Source organism: Solanum pennellii, chromosome 9, assembly GCF_001406875.1.
Source record: "Solanum pennellii chromosome 9, SPENNV200".
NCBI lineage: Eukaryota > Viridiplantae > Streptophyta > Magnoliopsida > Solanales > Solanaceae > Solanum > Solanum pennellii.
In genome coordinates, this window is record NC_028645.1 from 22,713,987 (window position 1) to 22,736,120 (window position 22,134).

The window sequence follows — 22,134 nt, forward strand, 5'->3', positions numbered from 1 at the left end:
TCACTCCTCAGCATCTCAAGGTGCTCATGACATCTATTGAAGGTACACATGGATATGGATGTATCCCCACATAGAGTATGATGAATATCGCTATAGGTTGATCATTGATGAACTTAGAGAGTGTTGGGTGGGTTGTTGGGGAAGGGGATTTCCCTGAACAGTAAGTTGTCATTTTTTTTGTCTGGTACAGGTACCAATTAGCATATAATTATTGACCATGTGGGTGCAACAAAGAGGCCAAACCATGTTCTTTCATTATGCTAATACTCTGGGGAACTACTTTTGCTGGTGTGAGTATAATTATGTTGCTAATACATTGTGAGTATTATTGACCATGTGGGTGCAGCAGACAGTCCATATTGTTGCAACAACACATTTCCTTCATGCTTAAAAACTTGTGTATTTTTCTGCATTTTCCTTTAAAATTTGCTTTGTTCCCTATCCTCAATGCTTTCTAATTTTCTCTACTTATTATAGGAAAAATATGAAGAATTATTATGGGAAAAACATTTTCTCAAACTGATATTGATCAATATGAAGTATATTATCAAGATGCGGAGGAATAAAAGAAAAGAAAATATACGGTCTTGGAGCTGAAGCAAAAAATTACTATGGGCAGAATCTTTGTGGCTCATCATCATTACTACTTCCATTTTCTCAATTAACGCCGAAAAGAAATATGGACGAGTTTGTAAAGAAAATGATGTGTGCACTAACTAGTCATCTTGTTCCTATTATTGTTTCGCATCTGCAAGCATCGATTACTCCATCCGGCAATCCATCGACTGTGGCACCCATGCCTCCTGCTAGTAATGTGGATGAGTTTGATACCTCAATTTCAAATGACCATCGTATTCCTTAGTCTCCCACAACTTTATTTTTTGATAATGTCATACTTTTTTAAAACTACAAATTGCGCGTAGTAATATTTTTATGAATGCATGTTCATTTAAGAGTACTGGATAGTTTTCTTTGGATATTTTAAACCAGAAATATGTGGTTTTGAGTTTACTATTTATATATTATGAATTGTCTATGAGTATTATATCATATGAATGTTTGTTAATTTTCGAGTATTTACTAATTTCAATTTAATTTATTCAGTATTGCATATTTAAATTAATCCAATCAAATAATTTTAGAAGAACAATTATTAGCAACAAATTTAGCGACAATTTGGTCATTTCTATGAAAAGAATGTTGGCGGCGGATCATCGACGAATTATTGAAGGCCTAATATGTTGTTACAAAGTACGTTGAGACGGAAATTTCATTGCAAATTTATCCAAAATAATAAAATGAATTACGAAATTAGCAACAAAACTATATAAATATAATGATGAATCAGTCTGTCGCTAACATGTGGTAACGAAAATGTTTCATCATTATGACATCGCTAAACTTGTGACAAAACACCATATTTCGTCATAGAATTATGCAAAAAGCAAAAAAGTTATATAAATATAATGATTACTAAGTCCGTCGCTTACATATGGCGACAGAAATATTTCGTCACTATGACGTCGATAAACTTGTGATGGAACTCATTTTTCGTCACTAAGAGCTTATAATGTGTGTACTGGCAATAGTCAATAGTCAGTTGCTAATCCCTCACTAATCGTGATTAGTGACGGTTTCATCATATAGTAACAGATTGTGTCCGTCGCTAAACACTATCTTTTTTGTAGTGCCTATTTGAATACTTTGGCTGAACTTTTATTAGTAGATGGTCTATGTGTGACAATGGTATTAGATTCTCATTATTTTTCTTTATGAAAAGAAAGTGGAACTTCTAATGTGAAATGTTTTAAATTTTTACATTTTTTCAAGTTCGTTATGTAGTGACGATTATGCTAAGGGATTGTATAAGACCCCTTTGGGGTCGAGTGCACCAATAACCTCTAGGGGGTTCTCTCTGATCGTTACAAACTTAGTATCAGAGCATATGGTTTTGGGATAATAGTACGGTTGATATCACACACACCACATTTAGTAGAGTGTTATTCATAAATGTGAAGCGCGCCACCTTTATGAATAGGAGGCTATGAGATGATTAGGAACCTTCCTCTCTTAATTATTCAATGATCGTGCTTGGAGTCCTAAATCTATTGAACTTTTTCCTTCTAATCCATTTCTTGTACTTATAGTCCATGAATACAATAAAGAATAACACTAAGAGGGACAAATAGGATAATGTGAATGAGGCGGTTCCCCCTCTATCTCCTCATAACCGTCAAGTTCCTATAGAATTAGGGATTATGTCTAATGTTGAGATAAGGGAAGCCATTCATAGTTTGACTCAACCGTTGGTTACTCATGTTGCTGGGATGCTAGGGCACAAGTGAAACGCAATGCTAGCACCACCGCATCAAGGATAAGGGATTTTACAAGGATGAATCACCCTACATTATTTATCTCTTAGGTGGGATAAGACTAACAATGTTTTATAGATGAAGTATTCAAGGTGGTAGATTCCATGGAAGTTACTTCTCTAGAAAAGGCGGATCTAGTCGCGTATCAACTCAAAGATGTGGCTCAAGTTTGGTACGAACAATCGAAAGATGAGAGGTCGGTTAGAGAAGGTTGGGTTACTTGGGCGACATTCAAAACAACTTTCCTCTATAGGTTCTTCCCCTTGGAACTAAGGGAAAGAAAAATGCAAGAATTAATCAATCTTTTCCAAGGGAATATGAGCATGAAGGAGTATATCCTAAATTTAACTCAATTATCCAAGTATTCTCCTACCATGGTGGCAGACTCTAGGGCCAAGATGAATAAGTTTGTTATGGGGATATCCGATCTTGTGGTTAATGAATGTAGGTCAGCTATGCTAATTCTAAGAATGGACATTTCTTGTCCTATGGTCCATGTCGAACAAATTGAGGAGAAAAATCTTAAACAAGTTAGTAGGGAGTTGAAGATATCAAAGCCCAATATGGAAATTTCACCAAGGCTAGGTTTGAGATACAAGATAAACGAACATTCAAAAAGAAGTTTTTTAATCCAAGTCCCTCTAATGCTCCAAAGCCCTATAAAGGGAGGAGGACTACTCCTAAGCCACAATGAGAAAATAAGATTGGCCCTTTTGTGGAAAAAACTACTTGTGCTAAGTGTGGTAAAAAGCATGAAGGGAATTGTGTTTCCGGTATTGGCGTTTGCTATGGATGTGGGAAAATTGGCCACCAATTTAATGATTGTCCAATTTGTGCGGCCAAAGTAAGGTAAAGCACCCAATCTCCCACAAATACTTCAAAACCTGATGCTCCTAAGAAGAATCATTTCTATGCTCTCCGCTTTGGGGGTGATAAAGAGGATTCACCCGATGTTTTCACCGGTATGTTACAAGTGTTTTCCATTAATGTCTATGCTTTAATAGATCACAGTTCCATATTATCTTTTGTAATCCCTTTAGTGGCCATGAAGTTTGACGTACTTCCCAATGTTTTCTATGAACATTTTTCAATTTCTACCCCGGCGGGTGATTCCGTACATTTAAAAAGAGTTTATAGAAGTTGTCTCGTGTCATTTTCCAATAGAGTCACATTTGTGGATTTGTTAGAACTAGATATGTTGTTCTTTGATGTTATTTTGGGGATGGATTTGCCATATTCTTGTTTTTCTTCCATTAATTGTAGAACTCGAGTAGTAAAGTTTCAATTTCAAAATAAACCCATTCTAGAGTGGAAGGGGGGAATCCTTGCTCCAAAATGTCGAATCATTTCATATCGTAAAGATTATAAGTTGATCTCTAAGGAATGTCTCTATTATATCGTGAGAGTCAAGTAATCTTGAGTCCGAGACTTCCTCACTAGAGTAGGTCCCCGTAGTGAAGGATTTTCCGAAAGTCTTCCGAATAACTTACTCGGAATTCCTCCCGAATAGGAAATAGACTTCGGCATCGACTTATTTCCGAACGCGAAACTCATTTCAACTCCTCCTTATTGGATGGCTCCAACCGAGTTGAGGGAACTAAAAATTCAACTCAAATATTTACTAAACAAAGGTTTCATACAACCAAGTATTTCGACATAGGGTGCCCCGGTGTTGTTTTTGAAAAATTAGGATGGGTCTCTTAGGATGTGCATGATTATCGACAACTAAATAAGGTCACCAGAAAGAACAAGTATTCTCTCCCTAGGATTGACAATTTATTTTACCAACTCCAAGAAGTAAGATACTTCTTAAAGATTGATTTGAAGGTCGGGGTATCACCAAGTAAGAGTTAGAGAAGAATACATACCCAAGACGACTTCCCGTACTAGGTATGGCCATTTGAATTCTGAGTCATGTCTTTTGGTCTAACAAATGCCCCGGTGGCTTTCATAGACCTTATGAATTGAGTTTTTAGAAACTCTATTTATTTGTTTGTGATTGTCTTTATTCATAACATCTTGATATACTCTAAAAGTGAGGGTGACCATTATTAACCATTTGAGAATAGTCTTACAAGTCCTCAAGGATGCCCAAATCTATGCAAAATATAGTAAGTGCTAGTTATGGTTGACATCCGTGACATCTCTTGGTCACATTGTGTCTAGTGAAGGGGTAATATTGGATCCAAGAAAAATGAAAGAGGTCAAAAGTTGGCCTAGACCTTTGAGCCCTAATGACATTCAATGTTTTTGGGTTTGGGCGGGTAATATAGGAGGTGTGTTGAGGGATTTTCCTCCATCTAATCTTCATTGACGACCTTGAATCAAAATAAGACTATGTTTGTATGGTCGAAAAGATGTGAGAAGAATTTTCAATTATTGAAAGATATGTTTACCTGCGCTCCGTTATTGGCTTTACCGGAGGTCACGGAAGGGATTGTGATATATTGTGATGCTTCTCTACTGTGGTTCGGTTGTCTCAATATTCAAAATAGTAATGTGATAGAATATGCCTCTAGACAACTCAAGGTTCATGAGAAGAACTATCCAGTTTATGATCTTGAATTAGCGGTCGTAGTGTTTGCCTTGAAAATATAGACGCATTACCTATGTGGTGTGCATGTAGATGTATTCGCCGTCCATAAAAGTCCTCAATATGTTTTTCTCAAAAGGATTTGAATCTCCAGGAAAGAAGGTGGTTATAGAATGACTATGGGTAGTGTGGCTCATCTTGAAGAGGGTAAGAAAGAGCTAGTGAGAGACGTTCATATATTGGCACGATTGGGTGTTCGGTTAGAAGATTCTCCAAAAGAGGGTTGCATCGTTCATCATAACTTCGAGTCTTCTTTAGTGGTTGAGGTGAAGTATAAGCAACATATTGATCTTCTATTGATGGATTTGAAGGAATTAGTTCTTAATAAGCTCAACAAGTCTTTTTCCAAAGAGGGGTATGGTGTACTTATGTGCCATGGTAGGTTGTGTGTACCGGATGTTGACGACTTGAGAAGGACAAATATTTGAAGAAGCTCATGGTTCCCGATATTTTATTTATCTGGATGCCACCGAAATGTATTTTGATATTCGAGAAGTCTATTGGTGGGACGATTTTAAGAGCGATGTAGTGGAGTTCGTGTAGCATCTCGGAATCTGAAGTAAGTTTTCTACTAAGTAAAAATCTAACCCTTAAGCTATAAAGGGTTATATGGAGCTGTATATAATTGTCTACTACCAGCTAAAAGGAATGCGAAGGGAGCATTTCTTATCCTTAAGGTAGCATCTCATCAACAAGGAAGAAGATAATTCCTACTTGAGGTTTAATTGGCTATTTTATAAGTCAAAACGCAGCAGTTATATTTAATGTTTTTTTTGTATATTTATGGCATTTTGTTTTCATAAATAAAGGTAATTACAGATATAGACATGGGTAGATGTATTACTCTATATTTGGTTTTATTTATTTGGTGCTTTGAAGAATGAAAATTTAAATACCTTTGAGTCATTTATGTGAAGCAATGGACAGTGGGTCCTTGGAATTTATTTCAGCCACTACTTTTATTTGATAATAAGATAAGTATTGGTATATTTAAGTAGTACTTTAGCCCTTATAATGTTACAAAATCTTGTTTGATAAGGTTCATGAGAAAAATAGGAATAAAAGAGGTAACCTCCTAAAGAAAGATATATTTGGAACTCGACGAACCTTCTTGAGGGGGAAGGAAATTAAATATATGCCACTATATAACTCTACAAGCAGGAGAGATTTGGGAATTTTGGGTGAGAAAATTCGATCCTTGCTAAACCCAAATAATCTAAGAATTTTAGTATTCAACTATAAAAATTGTGAAAACCTCCCAAGTGTTAAGTCTAGGTAGCTTATATTCTCTTCTTTTGGTTTCAGAGGTACGTGTGTTATATATGTGTATGTATTGTTTAGGATGATGTATCAGGTGGAAAAATAATTTTAAGTAGATGGCATCCTTGGATTTGAATCAAGGATCTAAAATCAAAAGTCTATGAGATAATTAAGGATTCTTGATTGGTTCAAAAGAAAATAATGAATTGCTAAGAAAATCAAGTGAGGAAACTGTTGGAATTATAAATTATTATGCAGATGAACTTGGCTGATTTTATTGGTGTCTTAATCATGTTAATAATAATTTACTGTAGTATATAGATAATTGGGAGTTTATTTACTGATTGAGTTTAATGATGTACATTGATTCTGTTCTGTCGATTCAGTCTTGGGGAACTATATTTAGCCTAGGAAGAAACAAGTTACGTGAAGCTAAATTCCTCTCGCCTTAATTCGAGGCATCATCCGTGTCGCGTGATTCTTATATAGAGGTCAAGTTAGTTCCCTTAAAACATGAATGTAAAACCTTAATATTGGCTAGTTACTTGATTAGGTGAACAATTATTAGCATAACTACTATGCTATTGTTCTTATAACATTATTTGATAAAGTATAGCGACATGATGGTATTCATGGTTTCTAATTGACACATTCGTGCAATGCGAATGAGTGCACAGGATTGAGACCAAACCACTACAGTGAGCCTGATTAGAATGGCGTACCGCAATTGTAGCATCATTTGTATTTTGAGTTAGCCGAAAATCTCATATAGTATTTCAACATGATTCAAGCCAATACATGGCACATATGGCCTGCGGGCAGACCCTCATAGTGAGCCACGATGGGTGTACCTCGTACCAGACCACAATGATAACATATGCATTAGAACACAGAGATGACTTTTAAGAAACTCATGCCGTATAGTTAATGTGAATTGTCTTGATAGGTCATCACATGAACATTTGTAAGAAAAATATTTAAAGTATTCCCCATGGGAAAGTATTATCGGTATAATGATACAGAGAGCATTGCTTGAAATTTTATATTATGGGACAATTAAGTGAACCCGTAGGATATTGTTGTATACCTTATGTTTACTTCTAATATACTCTTAGTTCTCTCTATTTAATATCTTTTTTGATTTATATCAGCTTTCTTATCTATGGATTTGTTATTCTGCTTGCTTTTCCTGCCAGTACATGTTTTATATTTACTGACGTCCCTGTATATGGGGCACTACATTTCCTTATAAATGCAGGATCAGGTTCTCAGGGAAGCAGACAGCCTCGTTAGGTTCCCTAGTTGACCTCAGTTGATGTTTTGGTGAGCTCCATCTCTATCTGGAGCCAACTTGTATCTAGTACTTTTGATGACATGCATAAGTTGCTAATTGTTTACGCTGAGATCTATCTCGGCGAGTTATTAGCAATCTGATGTTGCACATATTTTAGAGGCTTCTTACACATCTTAATGTATCGAGTTGTGTAGTTTTGCACATAAAACTTCGTGGGTTGTATATATATACATATCATGTGAAGTTATTCCACCACTTGTTAGTTTACAACTTCTTACACCTCATACCTTATTCGTAGATAAAGTATCCATGTGGCTCATGTCTGCCCTTTCTTTTGGGGCGTGACAGGGTTCGTATCAGAGTTGAGGTTCAATTATCCTAGGTATTCTATGAGGTCGTGTCTAGTAGGTCTTACTTATAAATGTGTTGTGCGCCACATTTATGATTAAGGAACTACAACGATAATTAGGAAAAGTTTCTTTTTGTAATCCAGATCGTGCATTAGAGCTAACCAAAAGAAACTTACTTGATTCATATTTTGCTTTTATGTGATACAGATCATGTCAGCTACAGGTAAGTATAATGTTGTCCATGTGGAAACTACTGATAACCCACATGTCGCCACAAGGCAGTCTCCAACGTCAGTTGATCAGACTGTGTCTCAAGAAGGTTTGTCAAATCCTACGATTTTAAGGCCTCATGCGCTCAGTGTAGAAGAATATGTAGAGGTTTCTGCACCTCCGATAATGCCAAAAATAGTCCCTATACTCCACCAGGTTCTTCAGAGAAGGATATTAGATGAGAGATATTGTTGCTCACTCAGTTGGTAGCTGATCAGCCAAAGAGACAGAGTGTAGAGATACCTAATGCTTCTCAGAGAGAGGTATCGGGATCAAGGATTCGAGATATTCTTCGTATGAATCCCCCAATATTTACAGGCTCTATCTTGGTGGTGGACCCTCAACAATTTATTTACGAGACTCATAGAATATGTAAGGTGATGCGGGTAGCAGAGACAGATGTTGTTGAACTAGCTTCTTATCAGTTGAAAGATGTTGCTATTGCTTGGCATCACATGTGGAAAATTTTGAGGGGAGAAAATGCTCCCATCGCTATCTGGGATGACTTTTCAAAGGCCTTCATAGATCTATTTTTTCCAATAGAGCTCAGAGAGGCAAGGGTAGATGAATTTCTAAATTTAGAGCAACGTGATCTTAGTGTCAGAGAGTATACTTGCGGTTTACACAATTAACTAGGTTTGCTCCGGAGTTGGTTAATACCTAGATGTAAGGATTCATCTCTTTGTAGGTGGCCTTGCGAATCTCTTAAAGGACATTCTTTCGGTCGTTGCCCTAAATAAGCACATGGATATAGCAAGGATTATGGCATATGCTCAGTAGTTAGAGAAAGATCAACATAATCGTGAAGTAGAGAGGGAGAGAGATCAAAGTAAGAGGGCTAAGTTGGATGGCAAGTATCAGGGAGGCAATGGGGCTTCCACCAGTAGAGGAGCATCAAGGTAGACTCATTCAACAACACACTTCACATAGAGTGCTCCAGCTCGATTCTCGAGACCTCGATGTGAGAATGGCCAGACTTCAAGGGTACCAGACCTTCAACCTCAGAGAGGTACTAATCAAGGATTACCACCGCGACCTACGTGTAGACAGTGTGGCCGAGAACATGGAGGGGAGTGTCGACGTGGTTCAAATGCATGTTATTGGCGTGGAGTAGAAGGTCATTTGGTATGAGATTTCCCGCAACTCAGAGATAGTAGTAAGGGTGATAGATTACAGACTATAGGGTCAGCAAGAGCCACTTTGTCATCAATACCTTCCACTTTCCGTAGTTCTCAGGCAACGATAAATAGAGGATCTGGTTGAGGCAGAGGGTATGGTTCTAGTGCCGGTCCAAATCGTATGTATGAACTAACTGGTCGACAAGATTCAGAGGCGTCTCCTGACGTGGTCACATGTACCTTATCAGTTTTCTCATGGGATGTATATGCCTTGATAGACCCGGGAGCTACACTGTCATATGTTACTCCATTTGTTGCTAAAAAGTTTGAAATACAACCAAGTTGTTAGGTGAAGCATTTATAGTATCAACTACAATAGTAGAATCTACCATAGCTAGTTGGGTCTATTAAGACTGTGTAGTGACAGTATGTGGCCGAGATACATTAGCCAATCTGATTGAGCTAGAAATGATTGACTTTGATGTTATCATGGGCTTGTATTGGTTGTCCTCTTGTTATTCTACGGTTGAATTTCGAGATAAGGTTGCCCGATTTCAATTTCCAGGAGAGTCAGTTCTAGAGTGGAAGGGGAATGTTACGATGCCTAGATAGAGTTTATTTCATTTCTTAAGGCACGAAAGCTTATTGTAAAGGGTTGTTTACAGCACTTAGTTTGAGTAAGAGACCTTGAGGCTTAGAAACATATGTCGACTCTTTAGTCAGTACCAGTGGTGAATGAATATCTTGATGTGTTTCCTGAGGAACTTCCAGGATTACCCCCTATTAGAGAAACTTACTTTGGTATCGACGTGGATCCTGATACTCAACATATATCAATTCCACCTTATAGAATGGCGCTTGCTGAGTTAAAGGAATTAGAAGAACAATTGAAAGATTTGCTTGATAAGGGTTTTATCCTACCCAATAGATCTCCTTGGGGTTCTCCAGTGCTATTTGTGCGTAAGAAATATGGTACGTCGCTAATGTGTATCGATTATAGGCAACTGAATAAAGTGACAATAAAGAATAAGTATCCTCTCCCTCGAATAGATGACTTGTTTGATCAGTTACATGGACCTAAATGTTTTTCAAAAATTGATTTAAGGTCCGATAAGTACAAGCTAAGGATTCGTGATGTAGACATTCCCAACTCAGCTTTTCGACCAAAATATGGGCACTTAAAGTTCGTGGTTATGTATTTGGGCTGACGAATGCCCCTGCGGCCTTCATGGATATAATTAATAGAATTTTTAAGCCCTTTATTGATATGTATGTTATTGTATTTATAGATCATATCATGGTGTATTCACGGGATGAAGCAGAACATGCGAATAATTTGAGGTTAGTGCTACAAACACTCAGAGAACATTTATTATATGCTAAATTTTCTAAGTGCAAATTTTGGATGGGCTCAGTAGTTTTTTTATGCCATGTGGTTTTCGAAGAAGGCATAAGGGTGGATTTTCAGAAGATAGAAGTGGTGAAGAATTGGCCCAGGTCTACCACTCCTACTGAGGTACGTAGTATTTTTGGACTAGCCGGCTATTATAGAATATTTGTGGAGGGGTTTTCCTCCATTTCTGCTGTATTGACTAAATTGACACAGAAAGAAGCTAGGTTCCAATGGTCAGACAATTTTGAAAGAAGATTTCAAGAGTTAAAACATAGATTGACAACATCGCCAATGCTAGTACTTCCAGAAGGCAGCGAAGGATATGTGGTGTATTATGATGCTTCAGGTGTAGGCATAGGTTGTTACCTGATGCAACATTGGAAGGTTATAGCATATGGCTCTCGGAAGCTGAAGAAACACGAACAGAATTATCCCACTCATGACTTATAACTTGAAGTTTTGGTATTTGCACTTAAAATATGGCGACATTACCTATATGGAGTACATGTTGATATTTTTACAGATCATAAGAGCCTTCAATATACATTTAAGCAGAAAGATTAGAACCTTAGGCACCATCCAGGTAAAAGTAACGTGGTAGTATATGCTCTCACTTGATTATCTATGGGTAGTTTGGCATATTTGTCACCTACTTAGCGTGAAGTTTCCAGAGATGTCCATAAATTAGCAAGCCTAGGGGTTCGACTTATGGATTTTGAGGACGGGAGCATCTTGGTATTGAATACGCGGACTCTTCATTGGTGGCATTGGTAAAAGAGAGACAATATAATGATCCCCTATTGCTTATGTATAAAGAGGGAATTCGGAAGCATTGGGATACACCATTTGAGCTAGCGGGTGATGGAACCTTACGATGCCGAGGTAGATTATGTGTTCCTGATGTAGATGGGTTGAGACAACAAATTGAGGATGAGACACATGCTCCTGTTATTAAATTAATCCTGGCTTAACGAAGATGTATCATGACCTAAAAGAGGTATACTGGTGGAATGATATCAAGAAAGATACTGCAGAGTATGTAGCAAAATGCTCCAACTGTTAGCAAGTGAAAACAGAGCACCAAAGGCCCGGTGGCCTAGCTCAAAACATAAGTATTCTGGTATGGAAATGGGAAGCCATTAATATGGACTTCGTCACAGGTTTGCCTTCTTCTTTTCGTAAACATTACTCTATATGGCTAATATTTGATCGACTGACAAAATCAACACATTTCTTACCTATTAATTCCACCAGCACAGCTGAAGACTATGCTAAGTTATATATAAGAGAGATTGTATGCTTGCACGAGCCCCTGTGTCCATTATTCAAGATAGAGGTGCCCAATTTACAACTCATTTTTGGAGATATTTTCAAAGAAGCTTGGGCACACAAGTGAATCTTAGCACAGTGTTTCATCCACAAACAGATGGTCTAGCCGAGCGCACTATTCAAACTCTGGAACATATGGTGAGAACATGTGTGCTAGACTTTACAGTCAACTGGGACGATCATCTACCCTTAATAGAATTTTCTTACAATAATAGTTATCACGCAAGTATTGGTATGGCTCCATTTGAATCTCTATATGGGAGGCGATGCAGATCACCTATCGGTTGGTTTGAAGTAGGTGAGGCGCAAATACTAGGTCCAAATCTAGTAAACCAAGCCTTTGAGAAGGTTAAGTTAATACAAGAGCGGTTAAAGACAGCTCAGAGTCGACAAAAGTCATATGCGGATGTGCGGCGTAGGGATTTAGAGTTTTAGATTGATGATTTTGTATTTTTTAAGGTGTCACCTATGAAAAGGGTTACGCGATTTGGAAGGAAAGGTATGTTGAGTCCTAGGTATATTTGGCCTTATAAAATTATATGTCGAATTGGCCAGGAAGCCTATGAGGTAGTGTTACCTCCCGAGTTAGCTGCAACACACCCAGTCTTCCATGTATCTATGTTATGCAAATGTTTAGGAGAACCTTCCCATGTCATCCAAATAGAAGACACTAAACCTACACAAGACCTATCATTTTAGGAAGTCCCGGTGGCTATACTGGACCGACAAGTCACAAAGTTAAGGAGTAGAGGCGTAGCTTCGGTTAAAATACTTTGGAGGAACAAGAAAAAAGAAGAAGCTACATGGGAAGTGGAAGAGGACATGCGATCTAAATATCGGTACTTATTCCAAGGGCAATCAAAAGGTTTTTATACTACGTGTTTCTTTCAAATAATTATTGGCCCCTGCAATATCTACCTTTGTATTCTAATTTAGCATGATATGTTTAGGTACATGATATATGTTAACGATATAAAGCCTTTCATGGATGTGACACTTCTAGTTGTAAAGTGTAAGGTAAACCTCAACATTTGTTTTACCTTTGTGCGAGCATAAGGCCATGTGGTGCCTTTTTTATGATCACTGAGTATAGTAATTGTCATGACTCTCTATGAAGCGTATGTATATGTACTTTGGCTAACTGACAGGTTCCCAACAGTCCTAATTAAAAAGGAAACTCTGTCAAATTTTTTTTCCCGAAAAGTTAGCCAAAGTTCAAGTACTTATGATGAATAAAATAAGGGGGAGATAAAGTAGGTGATCTTACAAGTGTCCTGGATAGTTAAAAATTCTTTAAGCCACAAGTGAAATTCGAGGACGGATGATCTTAAGTGGGGGAGTATGTAGCATCTCGGAATCTGAAGTAAGTTTTCTACTAAGTAAAAATCTAACCCTTAAGCTATAAAGGGTTATATGGAGCTGTATATAATTATCTACTACCTGCTAAAAGGAATGCGAAGGGAGCATTTATTATCCTTAAGGTAGCATCTCATCGACAAGGAAGAAGATAATTCCTAGTTGAGGTTAAATTTGCTATTTTATAAGCCAAAACGCAGCAGTTATATTGAAATTATTTTTTGTCTTTTTTTGGCATTTTGTTTCATAAAGAAAGGTAATTACAGATATAGACATGGATAGATTAATTACTCTCTGTGTGGTGGGATTCATTTGGTTCTTTGAAGAATGAAAATTCAAATACCTTTGAGTCATTTATGTGAAGCAATGGACAGTGGGTCCTTGGAATTTATTTCTGCCACTACTTTTATTGGGTAATGGGATAACTATTGATATATTTAAGTACTACTTTAGCCCTTATACTGTTATAAAGGCTGGTTTGATTAGGTTAACGAGAAAAAAAAGAGAATCAGAGGCAACCTCCTAAAGAAAGTCATATTTAGAAGGCGGAATGGTCTGGTGGACCCTTGTACTTGTATCGATTTGTATTCTGAACCCTTCTACTTATCCTTTTCTCATCTGGACCCTTAAACTCAATTAAAATGGTATTTTTAACCTCCTTCAACCATGTGTGTACCCCACTCTCCTTTATATAATTGACATGTCATATCCACGTCAGAAATATTAATGCCACATCATAATTATTTCATAAATAATTTTTAAAATTATAAACCAAAATTATTTAATAAATTTAAAATAATAAAATTTTATTTTATTATTGGCATTTCTAATTCGCCCTATTTTCACTATTTCACGACCAATGGAAAGCAACCGCCGGCGCCGGCGCCTTTTTTACCGGCGAAATCGCATATACTTTCTTCCTTTTTATTTTCTACCGATCGAAATAGCTCAAAATCTTTGCTATTAAACAAAACACAAATTGATCAATGTTTTTAGGATAAAATTGAACAAGCAACCCAACAATATATCTAATTTTTTCTCAAGGATCTCAACATTTGCAATTACATGTTGACAAATTCAAATTCACCATCTACTTATCTTCTTCTTAGGCCTCAACTGGTTGTTGTGCCCACACTTCATAGCACTTGCAACAAATCTCCTGATTGTACTTCCTAGCCAAAGCCACCAAAGAAGGCTCAATAATTCCTCCACGAAGCCTCAAATGTAAAGTCGACTCTTTCTCGATGTTATAGTCAGCAAGAGTGCGACCATCCTCTAGCTAGCTGCACACCATCACTATTTTTTCCTCCTCCAACCTCCATAGTAACAACAACCTAAGCCACCTAACAATCAGATTTGGCAAAAATTTTTGTAATCCAACGCCGACTACTATTTTCTCATGCCAAATTACTTACAAAGATTATTTCAAACCAACCTCTTCTGTGAAACTCATCGAAATCTATCCAACATTCGCCTGATATTTTCTTGGGTTATCAAAAATGGTTGAAAAATACAAGTTTAAGAAAATAGAAGGAGACGTTTGTTGTGGAAGATTGAAGACTGCAACCTGGAAACTCCCATCTCCATCTTCTCGGCGTACCCGAAACCCCTTCGTTGATCGCCACCTCCCATTCTGCCAGGAAAAAGCCCAGCATCGCTCCAAATATTGAGAAAAAAGGAACAGTCGTGTCTCTCCCTCTCACACAACTGATATTCACCAAGAAACTTGATGTCACCAAAGTGCCAATTCCAAAATTGATCTAAAGAAGATAACTATGGTGTGGGAAAAAAAAGAAGAGGTTGGGCAACGATGGGGTGGGGGTTGCTAAAAACGTGGTTTGGTGAGGAAGAAGAGATTCTTTACTTTTTTAATTGTTTTATCATATAACTTTAATAATTTAAAATTTAAAGCTTAAAATATGATGTTCACTCTCCTTAAATGTGTGTAGTCACACTCTCTCGCCAAATAAGCTATTGTAATGCTACATAAGCATGGTCGATGATCAGCGGGGTTTAATATATTGTGTTTTATTTAGTTTAAGGGTTTAGATGACAAAGGAATAAGTAGAAGGGTTCAGAATACAAATCAATACAAGTATAAGGGTCCATCATACCATTCCTCCTATTTGGAACTTGCCGAAATTTCTTGAGGGGGAAGGAAATTAAATATATGCTTCTATATACCCCTAGAAGCAGGAGAGATTTGGGAATTTTGGGTGAGAAAAATCTATCCTTGATAAACCCAAAGAATCTAAGAGTTTTAGTATTCAACAACAAAAATTGAGAAAACCTCCCAAGTAATGTTAAGTCCAGGTAGCTTATATTCTCTTTTTTTAGTTTCAGAGCTATTTGTGTTATCGATGTGTATGTATAATTTAGGATGATGTATCAGGTGGATAAATGATTTTAAATAGATGGCAAGTTTGGATTTGAATCAAGGATCTAAAATTAAAAGTCTATGAGATAATTAAGGATTCATGATTGGTTCAACTGAAAATAATGAATCGCTAAGAAAATCAAGTGAGGAAACTGTTGGAATTATAAATTATTATGCAGATTAACTTGGCTTATTTTATTGGTGGCTTAATCATGTTAATAATGATTAACTGTAGTATATAGATAATTGGGAGATGATTTACTGATTGAGTTTAATGATGTAGATTGATTCTGTTCTCTCTATTGGGTCTTCGGGAACTATCTTTAGCCTATGAAGAAACAAGGTATGTGAAGCTAAATTCCTCTTGCCATAATGCGGGGCATCATCCGTGTCATGTAATTTATATATAGAGGTCAAGTTAGTTCCCTTAAAACATGAATGTAAAACCTTCATAGTGGCTAGTTACTTGATTAGCTAAACGATTCTTAGCATAACTACTATACTATTAATCTTATAACATTATTTGATAAAGTATAGCGACGTGCGGGTATTCATGGTTTCTAATTGACACATTCGTGCAACGCGATTCTGTGCACAGGATTGAGACCAAACCATTATAGTGAGCCTAATTATTGTGCCGCACCGCCATTGTGGCATCATTTGTATTTGGAGTCAGTCGAAAATCACATATACTATTTCCCCTTGATTCGAGCATATACATGGAACATATGGCCTGTGGGCAGACCCTCATTTTGAGCCCACGATGGTTATACCTCGTACCAGACCACAATTATAACATATGCATAAAAACACAAAGATGGACTTTTAAGAAACTCATGGCGTATAGTTAATGTGAGTTGTCTTGATAGGCCATCACATGAACATTTGTAAGAAAAATATTTATAGTATTCCACCTGGGAAAGTACTACGATTATAATGATACAGAGAGCATTGCTTGAAGTTTTATATTATGGGACAATTAAGTGAACGCGTAGGATACTGTTGCATACCTTATGTTTACTCCTAACATACTCTTAGTTCTCTCTAATTAATATCTTATCTGATTCATATGAGCTTTCTTATATATGGATTTGTTATTCTGCTTGCTCTTACTTCCAGTACTTGTTTTATATGTACTGACGTCCCCATATGTGGGGCGCTACATTTCCTTGTAAATGCAGGATTAGGTTCTCAGGGAAGCGGACAACCTCTTTAAGTTCCCTTTTTGACCACAATTGATGTTTTGGTGAGATCCATATCTATATTGAGTCAACTTCTATCTAGTACATTTGATGACATGCATAAGTTTCTAATTGTATACGCCGAGATCTGTCTCGGCAAGTTATTAGCAATCTGATGTTGCACATATTACAGGCTTCTTGGACATATTAATGTATCGAGTTGTGTAGTTTTACATATACAATTCTGTGGGTTGTATATATATACATGTCATGTGTAGTTAATCCACCGCTTATTAGTTTACAACTTCTTACACCTCATACCTTATTCGTAGATAAAGTATCCATGTGGTTCATGGTTGCCCTCCCTTTTGGGGCGTGATAGCTCATGACTAAATTCCCTAATTGTCAAAAAGTCAAGGCCGAATATCAAATACCGGGACGGTTAACTCAAGTAATGGATGTATGTACTTTGAAATGGGAAAATATCAATATGGACTTCGTAGTGGGTTTTCCTCTTAACCGGAGGTAAAATGGCTCCATATGGGTTATTGTTGATAGATTAACGAAATCTGCGCACCTTATCCCCATCAAATCTAATTATTCGGCAGAGGAATATTTTAGGATGTACCTCAATGATATTGTGAGGTTGCATGGGATCCCTTTGTCCATCATCTCGGATAAAGGTGCACAATTCACTTCTCGTTTTTGGAGGTCTTTCCAAAAGGTTTAGATACTCAAGTGAACTAAGCACCGCTTTTCATCCTCAAACGGATGGCCAAGAAGAGCATACCATCCAAACACTAGAAGATATGTTAAGGTCTTGTATTATTGACTTGAGGGGAAATAGGGACGATCACCTAAAATAGATAGAGTTCTCCTACAATAATAGATACCATTCGAGTTTTCTATGGCACCTTTTGAAGCATTATATAGCAGGAGGTGCAGGTGTCCGGTTGGGTGGTTTGATGTAGGTGAGTCTTCAGTCCTTGGTCCCGAGATGATCTATGAAGCGTTGGAGAAGGTTGGGATGATAAGGGATATGTTAAAAACAGCCTATAGTTGACAAAAATCTTATCCCGACAATAGAAGAAGAGACCTTGAATTTAATGTAGGTGGCTCGATCTATTTGAAGATTTCACCCATGAAAGGGGTGATGAGATTTGGTAAAAAGGGAAAACTTAGTTCCCATTATGTGGGCCTTTACAAGATATTTAAATAGATAGGGAAGGTTGCTTATGAGTTGAGGTTACCAAGTGAACTATCCCCTATTCATCCTATATTTCATGTCTCCATGCTTAAGAAATGTGTCACAACTGGGGAGCACCCCCTAGACGTAACCGCCGTCGTCTTCCTACATGAGGACTAAGACTAGCCTCTTAGGAATCGTCATAACATATCATCGATAAAATTGCGGAAAAATTAAAACTTTTATATATTGATATTTACATAGACCTCTCACAAAGTACTTATGGAGTTCACTTATACTCCTCACATAGGTTTCAGACATAGGATTCTTGTTTAGACAATATACATAACATAAAATAATTTAGTCTAATATACGGTCAAACATTAAACCATCTAAATGAGTCTATAATTGACACATAGGTCTTACAACAATATCTTCAACAATAGGAAATAAAGAATGTCTTAAGATTATAGCAATTTCGACTACGCTATATTATAGGGCACCATCCTCAAACATTGAGGACTCACCAATCAACTTGGGAAAAATGTCGAAGTCTTCTTGCAATTTAGCATTGATACCTTAACGGCCCGAACCTACATTTTTTGGGAAAAAGGGAAAGAATATGGGTTAGTACATCCACTTGTACTATGTATGGAAACATACACCCATATAATTTTGAAATCATGCTTAAAGGGACATTTATTTAACATCATGCTAAATCACCATTAAAAGTTTTCATGCACAATTAGGAACACATATAAGCCATTAGACGCAACACCACTCAATACAAGTTAATATCCAACATAAGACCAATGTCATGATAAAGTCAAGTCAACATGAATATTATAAACATAAGGTCATATGAACATGAATAGTAGCATATCAAGATCATATGACCAAAGCAACTCCAACATAATGTCACAACAACAAAGTATGTACAAGAGTTCAAATCATCACATCACACAAGACCCTTACTCACAACCTCTTACCAAGACTACAAGTGCAATGCCTATATGAAGTGCCATAACCCGACATAGTCAAGCAAACAAGGAAAGAGATCATAAATAATTCCAAACTTCATATAACTAAACATGATGAGTAGTCATCATCATGTATAAAATTATAGACCAATAACATGTTCATAAGCGAATCTAACATCATATAGGATCATCAACGTGTAAAGTCAACATATGCATATCATTAATGTTATAAGAGCATAAGAACATCCTCCCAGTACTTCCCTCAAGGCCAACTAGTGCAATTCATATGTAGATTTCTATACCCCTACCTATTCTAAGAAGACCCCTTAAATCACCCTAGTTAGAGTTTACTTTGTTACATTCATTTTACTTTCGAAATAAGGTGGTCTACTTGCCAAGGTAGAACCAAAACATTGACATAGCATTCTAGGTGATCCACTAGGTAGTATTCCTATGGGGGCAACATAGTTCAAGAACTAGGAGACATACTTCAGACCCTCTTTATGCACAATTGCATTGTAATCTCTATCTCATGAGAATCATTATGAACCTACCTTCCCACATTAGGAAGAGACATCTCTCATAACTAGTTCACTGGTGCTAAGGTAAAGTCATTTTTTGAGATGCTTTTAAGTCATTCATAATTATCATAGCTTAACATAGGCTTTGGGAAACTAAACCCTTGTATATTCGTAGTCATAAGATCATTAGGTATTGCATGAGAATGTCCTTTCATTACAACCCTTTATTTGTGAGATTAACACACCATCATCATCATATAATAGAAACACAGATAAGTTATTCCCAATCAACCTTAAATCATTATACATTAATTATAATCTAACAATTCATATTATTAATACATTTGAGTTATATTCGTCATTCCATCACCTATATTAAATAATCGCATGTAATACTTCAATTAAACATCATCATCAAGTATAAGCCATTACAATTGAAGTAAGGATTCAAGATCACAAAGTCTTACCAATTCACCTTCAAAAGCCTTCTTCAAGATCTACCCCCAATTCATCACAGTTATCCACTAACTCACTTACTCATCATCATAATATAGTGAAGTGAATAATAACATAAACAATTCTAATAATCATAATCATCTTCAAGTCCAATTCGTGACTAGGGTTTGGGTAAGGATCCAATTGATCACAGACTAAGACAATGATAAAAAACTACTATAATTATACGATATACAACAATATCCTATAATTATTAATCAAAGGAAACCAATAACAATTCAATTTGAAAGATCAAATTTTGAATTAGAAGGAAACACACGTTTTTGACAACTTCTGAAATCAATTTGAAGGAGCCACTTGGGGAAAGAGATACCAAGAGTGAAGAGTTCCCATACCTTATCAATGCTTGACGATTTATGGGGAGAAATTTTAATTTTTTCACCCCTAATTACCTTGAACCGTAGTCTTCAATGGTGTTCTTTGAGGAAAGAGAGAGAAAGTAGAGAGAAGGTAGAGGATTTGAGTTTGGGAATTGTGGGGTGTTGGGTTAGTTTAATTTGGTTTACATCTTATATAACCCCTTAAATAACTTAATTAGACACCTCTTAACTCTTAATTAACCAACTAACCTACTAACTAATTAATTAACTTAACGAAAAACTAAGCAGCCAAAACAGATCCCTACCTACGATTCCACGACCTACGAATCGTAAGTCCATCGACGCCACCGTAATGGCAAGGAGTCACTTCGATTAGAGACTGTGATTTTTGGGATTTTAAGGAAATTTCTAAGTGTTTATCTATGGAGCCATCGATGGGTCATCGATCAAAACAGTCCGTCGTTTGGCTCGTCGATGGGCATTGTCATTTGACAACTTTTGGGTAAATTTAGAAAGGTCCTTCTCAAGGACCCTTAGGGTTGTCCTTGGGGAGTCTTACCCTGAATCTTCAACCATAAACACACTTGAATACTTTTTTAACACTTTTCTACCAATTTTCATTAAATTCGACTCCTAAACCACTATGAAACATGCCAAGGCACACTACTGTACATTTCACAATTCACCGGACGTCAAAGAGGTTTCTCAATATTTTGAATCTAACACTTCCTAAATGTTTCAAATACATTATATTAGGCCTATAAACAGTGTTCTAAGTCTTTTCTATTCATCTGAGGCTCTAGATTAGCTATTGCACTTCCCGAGTGTTACATTATTCCCCCCTCTTAGGAACATTCGTCCCCAAATGACAGTAAAATATTTTTTTAGGGAGAGAAAAACTCACGTCTAGCAGTCGAACCAAAAACAACATATAACAACATGAGTTACAACTCAAATAAATATATAAACATAGCTTTTACACATAGCAAATTGAATAACAATTTACCACATATAAGAACTCAACATCACAAGATGAGGAATTTTCTTCTCAATATCAAAATGAGCTTAATATGATCATCAAGTCACTTTCACCAACCTTCTCTCAAACTCATTAACATGATCAATACTAATTCACGAAGACAACAATACACAAAACACAAATAAGTGTCAGTTAAGCCAAAGAGCATTTTTCACAAGAAAACTCATTTTAGCATGAACCCCTTTATCATAATTATGCATATTTTTGCAAAACAAACCCAATTCGAATTTATTCATTACTTTTAAGAGGATTATTACTAACCTCAAATTTGGCTAGAATTTTAAGGAAAGAGGTGACGATAATAAGGACTTCATGTCGGCCTCGGCCTCCCATGTTGCTCCCTCAACTAAGTGGTTTCTCCATAGGACTTTTACGGAGGCCACCTCTTTGTTCCTCAACTTCTTGACTTGGCGATCTAAAATTTCCACCAGAATCTCTTCATAGGAAATTCTCTCATACACACCTAACCCTTCAATAGGAAGAATTGATACGGGATTAAGAATATACTTCTTTTGAATGGAGACATGAAATACTGGATGAACCGAAGCTAGTTCACTAGGTAGTCTCAATTCATATGCAACCTTTCCGGCCCATTCCAAAACCTTATAGGGACCCACATACCAGGGACATAACTTCCCCTTGTTGTCGAATCTCATCACCCCTTTCATAGGTTATCTTC